The 12,680-nt window shown below is 40.0% G+C and overlaps 1 pseudogene across 1 annotated transcript; it reads right to left on the bottom strand.

The window, feature by feature from the left end:
• Positions 1–4,520: 4,520 nt before the first annotated feature.
• LOC311597546 (large ribosomal subunit protein eL31-like) lies at positions 4,521–4,940 on the bottom strand (annotated as a pseudogene). The gene has a single exon. The product of its transcript is annotated as a large ribosomal subunit protein eL31-like (transcript).
• Positions 4,941–12,680: the final 7,740 nt, after the last annotated feature.

Here is a 12,680-nt window from a genome sequence, read left to right as displayed (position 1 = left end):
TCCTTTCCAACCCACTGACCTGTAGTAGTGGAGAGAGAAAGTTAATAGGAAAAGAGGATTGTGGCCTTTTTTTTTTTCAGTTTCTTTTTTTTTTTTTTTTTTTTTTTACTTTTTTTTCTCCTTTATTAATTTATTCTTGTTACATCTCAATGGTTATCCCATCCCTTGTATCCTCCCATTCTTCCCTCCCTCCCATTTTCCCCTTATTCCACTCCCCTATGACTGTTCCTGAGGGGGATTACCTCCCCCTCTATATGCTCATAGGGTATCAAGTCTCTTCTTGGTAACCTGCTGTCCTTCCTCTGAGTGCCACCAGGTCTCCCCCTCCAGGGGACATGGTCAAAGGTGAGGCACCAGAGTATGTGAGAAAGTAATATCCCACTCTCCACTCTACTGTGGAGAATGTTCTGTCCATTGGCTAGATCTGGGTAGGGGCTTAAGGTTTACAGCCTGTATTGTCCTTGGCTGGTGCCTTAGTTTGAGCGGGACCCCTGGGCCCAAATCTGCCTATCATAATGTTCTACTTGTAGGCTTCTAGGACCCTCTGGATCCTTCTACTTTGCCATTCTCCCATGATTCTCTCACCTAGAGTCCCACTAGAATGTCCTCCCCTCTGTGGCCTTTTTTTAGATGTAGTTCCTTGGAGTGATTCCACTCTTCATTGTCAGGATACCAGTAGTCCAGTCAAATAGCAAACAGCAACATGGATCAACAGCAGTGGCACAATCTTCCTGAAACAGCAAGGCCTTACTGAATATGGAAGAAGTGGCCAGAATTAGCCACAGTACCATGAGATGTTCTCTGGGGCCTTCCCCTTCCTGCAAACTGAAGACCAGCGAAGACTAGTGAAGCGATGTAAACCATTGTAAGGCATAGCAATGCAAAAGCCTCTTCACTGTCTCTGGGCTTTTTATCTATATTCTCTTCTCAGAGACCACCCACAGAGGTTTTCAGCTGGCCAAAATCACTCCCCTCACAGGAGACAGCTCCAAGCAAAACATCACATGACACAACCGAGTTAAAAAAACAAACAGACATTTCCACTGCACCTGGGTTTCTTCTCCCTCTACTCCTACTATTCATATATTTGGTCTTTTCATAATATGATAGAGTTCTTGGATGTTTTAACATTTAACCTTTTTTTTTTAACCAAAGTATCTATTTCTTCTATCTTACCTTCAGTACCTAAGATTCTGTCTCCCATCTCTTCCATTCTGTTTGAACTTTCTTTAAATATATATATTTAATTTTTCTTTAAGTGAAAATAGATTCTTTTTTCACGTAATATGTCCTGATAATGGTTTTTCCTCCCTTACTTCTCCCAGTTCCTCCCTACATACCCTCCCATCTGGTTCCATTTCTGTTCTGTCTTGATTAGAAAACAACAAGTTTTCAACCTGTGGATCATATATGGATATCCTGCATATCAGATATTTACATTACAATATATAACAGTAGTGAAATTACAGTTATGAAGTAGTGATGAAATAATTCTGTTTGGCCACTCCTGCACGAGGAACTACATTAAGGGCGTGCAGTATTAGGAAGGATGAGAGCCACTGTTCATGGATGATAATAATAAAATACAATTAAATAAAATACAGCAAAATAAAGCAAAGACCGTCACAACAAAGTTGGACAAAGCAAAGAAACAGAAGAAAAAGATCCGAGAAGACAACACAATAATCAGAGACCAATTCATTTTCATGTTTAGCCATCTCTTAAAAACACACTAAATAGGAAGACATACTCTATATGTAAAGGACCTGGTTCAGATCCATGCAGGCCCTGTCCGTTGCTGTTGAGGCTTGTTTTTGAGGTTCAATTTTGAGTTTCTAAATTTTTTTTTTCTCAGTTTGGGTTGTCTCCAGTGATCTATTTCTACTTTTATATTTTGAACTGTTTTCTTCATTTCATTCCACTGTATTTTCATAGATGTCTTTAATGGAATTATTCATTTCCTTGTTAAGGGCCTTTAACATGTTTACTAAGACTATTTTAGAAACCACCTGTGGCTTTAACCTCAGCACTCGGGAGGCAGATGCAGGAGATCTCTGTGAGTTCAAGGCCAGCCTCATCTACAAAGTAAGTCCAAGTCAGCCAAGGCTACAAAGAGAAACCCTGTCTGAGAGAGAGAGAAGGGCGGGGGGCGGGGAGAATATTGAAGTCCTTGTCTTTTGCTTTAGGTATACTGAATTTCCCAGGGCCTCCTTTATTAGAGACATATTGTCCTCAGGGTTATTGGTTGTTTTTACGCTGGCACCTATGCATCTCGGATGATTGTAAATTGAGGTACTGATATCTGGTCTTGTCTGTGTTGTATGGATGTTATGTTTCGTGGTTTCTATTGCCCTTTCTGGTTCTTAGGAGAGTGTGGTAGCTGCCAGTTGCTTGGTAGGGAATGCTTCTGATAACTTGCCAGTTGTGGCCACTGGGGTCCCAGGTAGAATGTGTTTCTTGGTATTGCGAGCTGACAACAAGAACTGGGGATGGACTGGAGGGGGCAGAGTACTAAGGGTGTGCACAGAAGAGAAGGAAGCTCAGTACACCATTAGCATCCCAGGGCCTACTTTATTAGAGACATATTGTTCTCAGGGTTATTGGTTGTGTTTTTATGCTAGCACTGATGCATCTCTGTGATAGAGAAAGAGAGGCCACTGCAGGTGGGCTGCTACCAAGCTGGGGCTAAGACTGAGGAACTGGAATTCGAGAACAGGAAGGAGAATGAAGATTGCCTAGCCAATTCCCTGGCTGGTGAGTGAAGCTGGCAGATTTCCAGGGAGTGCCTGAGGGTGCTGGCAGCTGAAACAAAGGGCTGGAAGGAAGACAGAGGGAAGGAGGTTGTTGAAGCTCTTTGTGTGATACATGTGAAATGTGGGCAAAGAGTGAATGTCTCAGTTTATAAAGGCTATCACCACACTGTTTTACCCTCATGACCTTGTCTAAAGGCTCAAGGCCCCACCGCCATAATGCTGTCACTCCAGGGATATAGCTTCTGCATAGAGATATTCTGTGGATGTACACGGCAGTGCATCACTTTCCACAGAACAGGATGTCAAACTGTGCTGCTGGTGACAAGGTAGTGACCAGTTAAATATTTCAACTTTTCAAAGTGACAGCTGAAACTCTCCTGGGGTGAGCTGAAGACACGGCCCCAAAACCTCAGGACCTTTTGAAAGATAGAAGATAACAATGCCACCCGCCGTTGGCTTCAAAATTAGCCGTACTTTCTCAAGTGGCATTCCAGGAGAAATATTCGAGGTGAGCCACCAATTGACTCATCTGTGGGCAGGTGTATGTTCTAGCCAGGATAGCATTGTGAATAAAACACACAACCTATTCAGATAAATGCCAGTCTTTGAGCCATATGGCCTTGGGTCCCAATTTCCCCTCTTAAAAACATGGATACCACTAATCACTTCCTTCTAGGGGGTGTTGTCAAGATTATATGATACACATTTATTTGTTCACATGTGTACACACACTCACACATGTACACACACACACACACACCACACATGTTGCACAAAGAATATCTAGCTTATAGTTGGTGCTATATAAATGTGAACTACTATTACTATTATGAGTTTTTTGTAAATAGGGCTCTGAGTGATTATCCTTGTCACACATTTTCCAGAATGGATGCTAGTTTGACAGTGATGTTGGTCTAACTTCCCCTGGGTGACCACATTACATTTGGTGCCTGTTATTTTCTGGTTTCTGCATAAGTAAGAGAGACCTCTAGAATCTAAGACTGAAGGAAGTATGCTTTTATTTATTTATTTTTATTCTCTTTGTTGTCAGGGGACTGCTGAGAGCATCCACACAATTCAGGAGTTTATCCATGTGATAAGAGTCTGATTCTAATTTACCCTACTGTTTCAAGCTTGCTCTTTTCCTTTTTTATTTTCTGAGAAACTCTAGAGGCAGGACAGTTCTGGTTACTGGTGAAAATACACTGTTATTTTATGCCATTAGTTAATGCATTATGGCCATGTACTTGCAAATGGAAAATTTAGAGATGGGGAAGATAGAGCTTGATTGGCACCATTACCAAAGTCTGTGTTGTACCAACCTCAGCTCTGAGTTTTTAATGGCTCTTGGGTGGGGGAAGGAAACAGATATAAATGCTGATGATATTCTATGGGTCATTTCTGTGTCCAGAGAAGAAGCTTCCCAGTAGAAATTATACACAACATGTCCATGTTTTAAATGTAGTAGCTGCCTGTTGTTCAATACCTCTATTATGTACACAATTTGATTTTTTAATTTATTATTTCGGTGAAAAGATACCTGAACCTTACTAAATTATCCGTTTGGGATGTATGGGTGTTTTTAATCTACTCCTCTGGTACCTTCTAGACTACAGAGTTGAGTAGCTACTTAGGAGGCATTGGGAAAAAACTTCTATTCTAGAATCTGTGTCCATATATTTCAATTGTGTTATTTATTTATTTTAATTTAAAAATTTTCTTCTTTATTTGTTTGCGGTTCTGTAACTTTATTTGACATTCAGCAGGTTAGTTCTCCACAGTGACCGTCTGTAGATTCTTGAAGGTGGTAACAGGCACGTAAGTTACCAATGTACAGAGCTTGTTGGGTGAGTTCTCACCTTCATTACGTTTTCTGGACAAATGTACTCGGATGCAATATGGAACATTCCTTGTTTCTTTGGCCCAGACAGATTTATTGAGCCTGGTATCTATTTGCACATCTGGAGTTCCCATCTCCTTCATGACAAATTTCGCAACTTCTTTGAGGGTCCGAGGAGCATGCCTCTTGAGGCCCACTCCAGGGATGCAGTTGTGTATGTTGATAGTGTATTCTCGGGTCACCACCTTGTTGACGGCAGAATGGGCCCTTCTTCTTCTTGCCACCCTTCTTTGCCAGAGCCATTCTGCTGGGCCAAGGCTGGAAGGGCGGGCGCGAGGGCTTGTGGGAAGGAAAGCCGCATCGCCGTATAACTTTCGGGTCCCTGTGACACACATTAACATCCCTGCTTCATCCTGCAATGCGCCAGGCAGCTATTGTTACAGGGGTCAAGTACAGCAGTAAATAAAAGTCCCTGTTTTCATGCTAAGAAACAATAAATAATAAATATGTAATGCAATATCAGATAGTAAAGACAAGCTTAAAGGGACAAAGCATGATGTGAGGCACATTTTGAATGTGATAATCAGGAAGGCTTTCTCTGAGATGGTCACATTTGAATGAGAGTGAAAGGGTGATGTAGACATCTGGGCCTAGCATTCCAGACAAAGGGAGCATCACACACAAGAGAGTTTCTCTGATGAGTTCAAAAGTGTATGTAAAAAGTGCTATGGTTTGAATATAAACTGTCTGCCCTTTTCCTCCAAAAGGCTCATATGTTAAAGGCTTGGCTTCTAGATGATGACAAGTAAGGAGCTGGCTGGACTTGAGGGCTCTATGGGTCAGTCCTTGATGAGGTCATAGTATGATGCCATAATTAGGATGTGGGTCCTAGGTGGAGGAAGTAAGTCACTGGAGATGTGTGCTGGAAGACCACACTTGGTCCTCAGCTACATCCATCATCTCTCAGTTTCCTTGCTTCCATGAGCTAAGATGCTTAACTTTGGAAAATCCCCCTGCATGATGCTCTGTGTCAACTTAGGTCAAAACAGTGGATCTAGAGACCTTGGACTGAAACCTCTCAAATCCTGAGTGAAATAACCCTTGTAAATGCTTATATGGGTGTTAATCACAGCAGCAGCACAACAGATGGTGTTAATAAGTCAATGTAATGGAGACAGAATGATGATTTTTTTCAGTTATTTTTATTTATCCCTTTAAAAAAGCCATATTTATTCTCTCAGATGAGTTGACTGTGCCTGTCTATGTACTTTCTTGGTATATGCAAAGAGGGATGAATAAACTGTAGTCTGAATGTGAATTCTGGAAGAAAAAAGTTGTACGGCTAGATATTTGGATAGTGTCTTGCCCTGCTTCTGCAGGAGAACTAAGTAGTCAACCATAAGGAGTAAGTAAAAACATTGGATAATGGTTTTCAGCAAGAACTCTGGCCACAGTTTCATGTGGTATTTATGGGGTTACTAGCTCTAATACCATTTGGATTCTTGGCAGGTTCCAGAAAATAAATCCACACGTCATTGTATTCCCTTAGATGCAGGCAAAGTTGATTGCTGTCTATGGTGTTTACAGAGGATAATAAGCTGTGCTGGTAAAAATCAAGCATTGTCATGAATACGTTTTGAATCTGTGAAAGCAGAGATGCAGCACAAGGAAAATTTAGCACCTCTAACTTGAAGGCTTGACTGGCTCAGAGGATGCAGTTGGCAGCTCCTAAATCCACAGTGTTTATGATCAAATGTGTGCTGTTGAGAGCTGACCTTAGGGGACTGCTTGCGTGATCCAAATGTCTCGTGTTTGTTGTGCACATGGAAAGGTCAAAGGAGTAAATGAGGTGTGGATACTCTGTTGTGACAAGTTCTCTCTGTTCTCGGGCTTTCTGATATCTGAGGCAGAGAACTGACTGGCAGCCTTAGTGGGTACTGGGAAATGTGCTTGGATCTTTATTCTTTCCAAAAAAGATGACTTATTCTAGACATCTATTTAAATGGCATTTTCATCTTATTTCCCTTCAAAGGAAATGATTAAATTTCAGTCTAATTTTAGATCCAGAGTGTCACACTATAATTTCGTTTACTGATTTTGGCAAGTACTCTCCTAGTGTTAGGGTTTTCCAACTTGCTTGGTACTTTCCAACATAAAAAACGAAAACACAGAAAGGTCTATTAATAAGTTGGTCTGTTTGTGAGCCATGTGTACAGAGGAAACATCAATGGGACTTTTAGATAAATGAAAGTTACATACTTAAGCCTGACCTACTTATAGCAGATAATGGGTGAGGCAATTTAAAAACAAGCTAATAGGAAAGAGAAGACAGGCTTATGTTAATGATTCTGGGGGAGTTATTTTGTCTTCACTGTTGCCCCATGGTAGGAAAAGTGAGAGAAGCCATCAGATGCTAATCACAATGACCTATGTGCCTGGGCTGCTTGGGATTATCTCCATTATTAACTTGGAACTGGAGATAGTGATAGAACTTGATTCAGCATTTTATTGTTGTGTTACTGTGATAGTTAATATTGATTGGCAGCTCCACAGGATCTAGAAACATCTAAAACACAAGCATATAGCGTGTCTGTGAGAGAGTTTTAAATTAGATTAATTGAGGTAAAAAAGATCCATTTTAATGACACCATGCTGGCACCATGGCAATTCTTACAGCATCACTTGCTTATCTTTATTTTATCAAATGCAAGTATTATTAAGTAATTTAAAAAATTTATGGCCTTAAAATGTTTCATTATTTTTTTATTCCTTAAATTTGTTCTCTGACAATTTTGTACCTGTATATAACACATTTTGATTACTCTTGCTCCTACCTTTTTTTCCCCTTTCCACTCTTACCAGTCCTTTCCCTGTACAAGTTCCTTTGCCACACTTATGACCTTTTGTTTTGCAGGAGTGTCTGTGTGACCATGGGTTTGAAACTCTCACTGGAGCCAGGGGGTTTTACTCCAGTGGGTGTACAACTAAAAGAAATAACCAACCCCTCTCTCCTAGAATTTGTCAGTAGTCACTAGTTCAGTAGGGAGGAACAGGACTGCATGATTCCTTTCCTGATCCATACCTAACTGCTGACAGACCCATTTCTGCCAAGTCCAAGTGTAAGCAATGGTTAACCACTGTGAGGCTATGGTTGCAATGGCTGGGCCATATCCAGGACATGGTATTTTGCAGACTTTATCCATATCTTCCAGCTTGGCTCCTAAGTTCTTTCTTTCTGCCCTCTCTTCAGTGGTGTTCCCTGAGCCTTAGAGGAGCAGGGTGATGATGTGGATGTCTTGTTTGGGGCTTATGATTCAACCCTCCTTTATTCTCAATACCATGAGCTGCCATAAGTCTCTGCATTCACCACCATTTACTACAGAAAGCAATTTCTCTGTTTAAGGCTCAGAGTAGCATTTGTCTATGCATATAAACATAAATATTTAGAAGGAAGTTTAGTTAAACAGCAGTAGTAAGTTATCTGATAGGACCTATGACTTTTTGGACATTTTGTTTTGTCTTTTTTTTTTTTTTTTACTGGATTTATTCTACTGGGCATTATACATACATATGCATTGAAATGATCCATGCAACCTAGTTTTCAGCAACCGTGCTGATTAAGCCAATTAAAGTTTTTAGTCCTTTCATTAATGGCCAGACCATGAGTGGGCTTGTGTACCTCTGAAGAGTTTTTTGGTGCCCAAGCTCAAGGGTACAACATTTTAAAAGACAAAAACTTCTAAGACCATAAGTTACATCCAAGTTAGATAACAGTCAGAGTAACCTTGAAATGTTCATTGTAGGAAGGACAAGACCTGCCTTGACCAGGAACAAGGCCCTGCCTGGCCACATACATGCTCAGAAGGGGGGCCTTCATGTAGAGTCAACCCGAGACCTACCTGCACATGCCGGGGCATGCCCAGAGACTGACTGCCCAGAGTCTGCTGAGAGCACAATGGGAACCAAGGAGGATGAGCCAGCTTGCAGTTTGGGAGCCAATGGGGTGCTGGGATCAGGGTACAAAGGCATGCCCTATTTTAGCAATAAATGAGTCTGCTTCTGCCTCTTGCATGATTCCTGGAGTCTGTGGGAGTCTGTGTTGTTGACTCCAGCTCATCCCTCCCCAGAAGGGTCCTGGGTATGGGCCCAGCAACACTTCATTCCTGGCAGAGCGTAGTAGTAATTATTTCAGACATAATATCACAATTATTTTTGACTTATGCCACTTTTAGTTATTGTATTACTTTAATTATTTTGGTTAATACATCTGGACCATGGTGAAAGCCATGGAAATCTCAAATGTGTTGCCAAGGCAGATGTGACCATTTGGGGATGGGTTAGAGGTCTGACCCATCCTGTGTAAGCAAACACAAAACAGAGTCAGTCAGAGCATGGTGTCATTACCTTAGTCACTTGATATTTTATATTTTCTGTTTCTGCATGAAGGAACGCTATGCATGAAACATTAAGAAACTTTCAGGAAATACTTTCTATATGTTAAAATAGTAAGGGATTCAATTTCTAAATTAAGTAATTAAAAAAAAAAAAAAAAAAAAGGAAAAGCCCTGCCATGACATGAGACCTTCCAAAGATGCCTTTGAGCTCATTTTCTGTTGGCCACCTGCTGCTGGGCATGCAGCAGCCTACCCTTAAGGGTAGTTTGTTTCCCTAGTGACATTCCCTTGGAGGAAAAGTAAATTTTAATTTGCAAGTGGTTATCAGTTGGAGATAGCTTCTGGGTTAGGCATGGGGCCATTTGTCCATTTCTTTCAGCTCCAGGACCCCTTCTTGTACAGACACATGAAGGCCCTGTGTGTGCTGCCCCAGTCTCCTGAGTTCATAGGTTCTATGATCTTGCTGATTCAGAGGGCCTTGTTTTCTCGGTCTACTCCATCCCTTCTAGCTCGTATACTCCTTTTCCCCCCTTCTTTTCTCTGGTGTTTCCTCGGTCCTGAGGGGAGGGGTGTGATATGCATATTCCATTTAGGGCTGACTTTTCTGACATCTCTCATTCTCCACTTTATGTTTGACTGTGGGTCTCTGTGTTTGTTCCCATCCACTGCAGGAGGAAGCTTCTTTGATGATGGCTGAGCAAGACCATGGGGATGGCAGAATGATTTGGAAATTTTTGATCTTATTTTTCATTTTATTTTATTTACATGTTCTTCTCTCTTTTTATAGCTTCCAGTTTAGTGAGTTTTTTTCCCCGATTCCTAAATATGCAAAGGGTCTCTGATTCTTATATATTTTCTTGGGCTTTTTCCCCTTCAGTTTATTTTTCCTATTCTGATATGTTATTTTTATCATAATAATATAATAAGTATAATTATATTATAATCCATTAAAAGCCTGTTCACTTTTTCTAGTTATTAGGTTCTTAGTATGTCTAGTAGTAGTTTAATTTGGTTCATTGTTTTTGTCCCTGATGCAGATGCTTGTCTGCATGTTGGACTAATCATTAGTGTGAATTTTCATTTTAATAGGTGTGTACAATATTGCAATATTGCTAATACCTTGATAACCACAACTTGGTCTGAATGGGCTAGTCTAGCTTTCTTTTTGGAAAAAAAAAAAAGCCTGTTCATTTTCTAATGGTAAACAGAAAGGGGGTGGATCCAGTTCTGAAGAGAAATGGGGAGAAACTGGAAGGAGAAGAGGAAGGGGAACCATAGTCAGGGTATATTATGTGAGGGGAAAAAACTGCTTTCAATTAAAAGGGAAGTTAATTAATTTTTTTGTGGTTTATTCTTTAGATTCCCAAGTGTCATGCTCATGGAGAGCACTGATGGAAGGAAGGGAGGACAAATGGTATCACAGCCATCTGCTGCTGTACTTGCTCACTTGTTGGAAAGATTGTCTATTTCAAAGTGTTAGAAAATTTAAGGCAGAGCTTACTGCTTTAATTTTAAAAATAATCTTGAGGTAATTGTATTTGTCACTGAGATAACTTATCATTAAACCAATTGCCTTTCTGTCCTACAAATCTGTGAAATCAAATACTATCATTTTACACTTTGGTAGATATCTGTAGTGTAACCACTGTTTGCAAAATGATAATCATTTATGTGTTAAAGTGGTATTCACTTGTTGAAGATCCAGTCACACTAAGAACATCCTCTAGCAGGAATCGCTAGGCCACACTGTACTCAGGTATTTGGTAGAGTGGATTCTAAGAACATGAGGACATTTTAGCATCACGTAGTTGAAGAAGATAGTGTCTGCTTTGGGGCATGAGAGCTCAGTTGGCCCCTTTCTCTGAATTAGCCAAAGGCACATATGATCTCCTGCAAGCCTGGAGATCCATAATGCAAAGCATCATCTTAGGCTGTCTTTTAGCCTCACTTGTCCCCACTGGCTTTGTGCCTGTATGCAGAGAACAACCCACAGACTCGTGGAGAAATGTTGTGTCCTCTAGGTTAGGTTTTTCTCACTACTACTTGACTGATAACAAAAAGACTCTCTGTTATTTAAGCAAATAACATTAAGCATGTATAAAGTTTTGCTTGCCTTGTTTTGATGCGGAAGATTGGTTATTGCTGTGACAACTAAGTCAGTCGCTTGATGAACAGCTGTTAACAGTCCTATCTGTGATGTCAGATTTTACTTAGCACTGTTCTTCTTTTGAGGATTTATCATATGAACTAATCAATTTATAAAATCAATTAAGAATTTTGACAGTGGCTTTTGTTCAGAAATATGTTTCTTGGGATTGGAACATGGCACTAGGAAGTTCTAGCCTTTGGCTTGAATCTACTATCAGTAGCTTTATTATTATCAGTGCTCATACATTAAGGTTCTAAGATGACTAAATCATCAAACAAAGGCTGCATAGTAATTTGACCTCTCTTACTTGGTAAGCTATATTGAGTTTTAATTACAACTGATGCTTAACACAATACTATCTATTTTTCTTCATAGAAAACATTGTTCAGCATTCGTTTTATTGTACAGATTATAGCACAAGTTATGCTATAAAGTAGTTGGTATCTACTTATTTAATTTGATGAAGAAACCAGATATCAACGTACATTTTTTCAAAGTCATAGCAGCACAAATCTAACATTCTCATTTTTATCATGGTTTTAGGAAGATTTCTTAGAAATGTTATCTCAGGGAACATTCAAATTAAGTTATACATGAGGAAAATTCATGATGAACATAAAAAAGTACAGATGTTAGTGACCTGATGAGACTGACAACTGGGTGCTAAGAAGATTACAAAAGGGAATGTTACTCAAGTTTCTTTGGGTGTTTAAGATACTGACTAAAACTAGTCAGCAGCATTGTGACTCTATTCTCACCTTTATGAAAAGTATACATAGGTACACACACACACACACACACACACACACACACACACATTAACCGTATTTTCTGCAGTATACGGATAAATCATATGTTTTGTTTGGTAGGTTAAGCAAATAAGCAAACAGTTTGCAACTTAAATGTTTGGGGGCCCTTATATGTAGGGGACAGACATATAAGGAAGCAAGTCATTGCAAGGACATTGGGTACTTCTGACAAAGTCTGTGCTTCAACACTACAGGGTGCCATAGTCCCATCATCGTTATTTCATGTTCCATAATTTTCAAAGCTCTGTGAATTTAACCATCTTATCTTTCAGTTTTGTTCTTATTGTATGTAAGTGTTCTATGGGTAAGCTTCAGACTGAAATTCATGTTTTACTGTTGTTGTGGTTAGAAATTAAAGATGGCAATGACAGGATGTTCAGCTCCTTCTTACTGTACATGTCCTCAGTCTTTGCCAGTGCACACATACCTCTGGTGACCTCACAGACTCACACTTACCCCCCTTATCTGGTCACCACTCAAACTGAATTAGGCTTTGCCCTGGTGGCCTCATTTTAATTTAAGCTCCTCTTAAATGACCTTGTTTTCAAGTAGGGTCTGGTGGTTGTGTTGGGAATAATTGCTGCATATCAATTTTGCAGAGACATAGTTTATCCTGCAACACTCAGAATTTACTTCAATTTACTTACTAGGTTACTTTAAAGATTTTCTTCTAATAAATATTTGCTGGTGTGTGTATGTTGTGCAAGTGCTCTCTCCCTCTCTTTCTCTCTCTCT

The sequence above is a fragment of the Acomys minous genome (genome assembly GCF_964271855.1).
Source record: "Acomys minous genome assembly, chromosome: 1".
Taxonomy (NCBI): Eukaryota; Metazoa; Chordata; class Mammalia; order Rodentia; family Muridae; genus Acomys; species Acomys minous.
The sequence above is the reverse complement of the archived record's forward strand: the minus strand, read 5'-3'. Positions and strand labels throughout refer to the sequence as shown.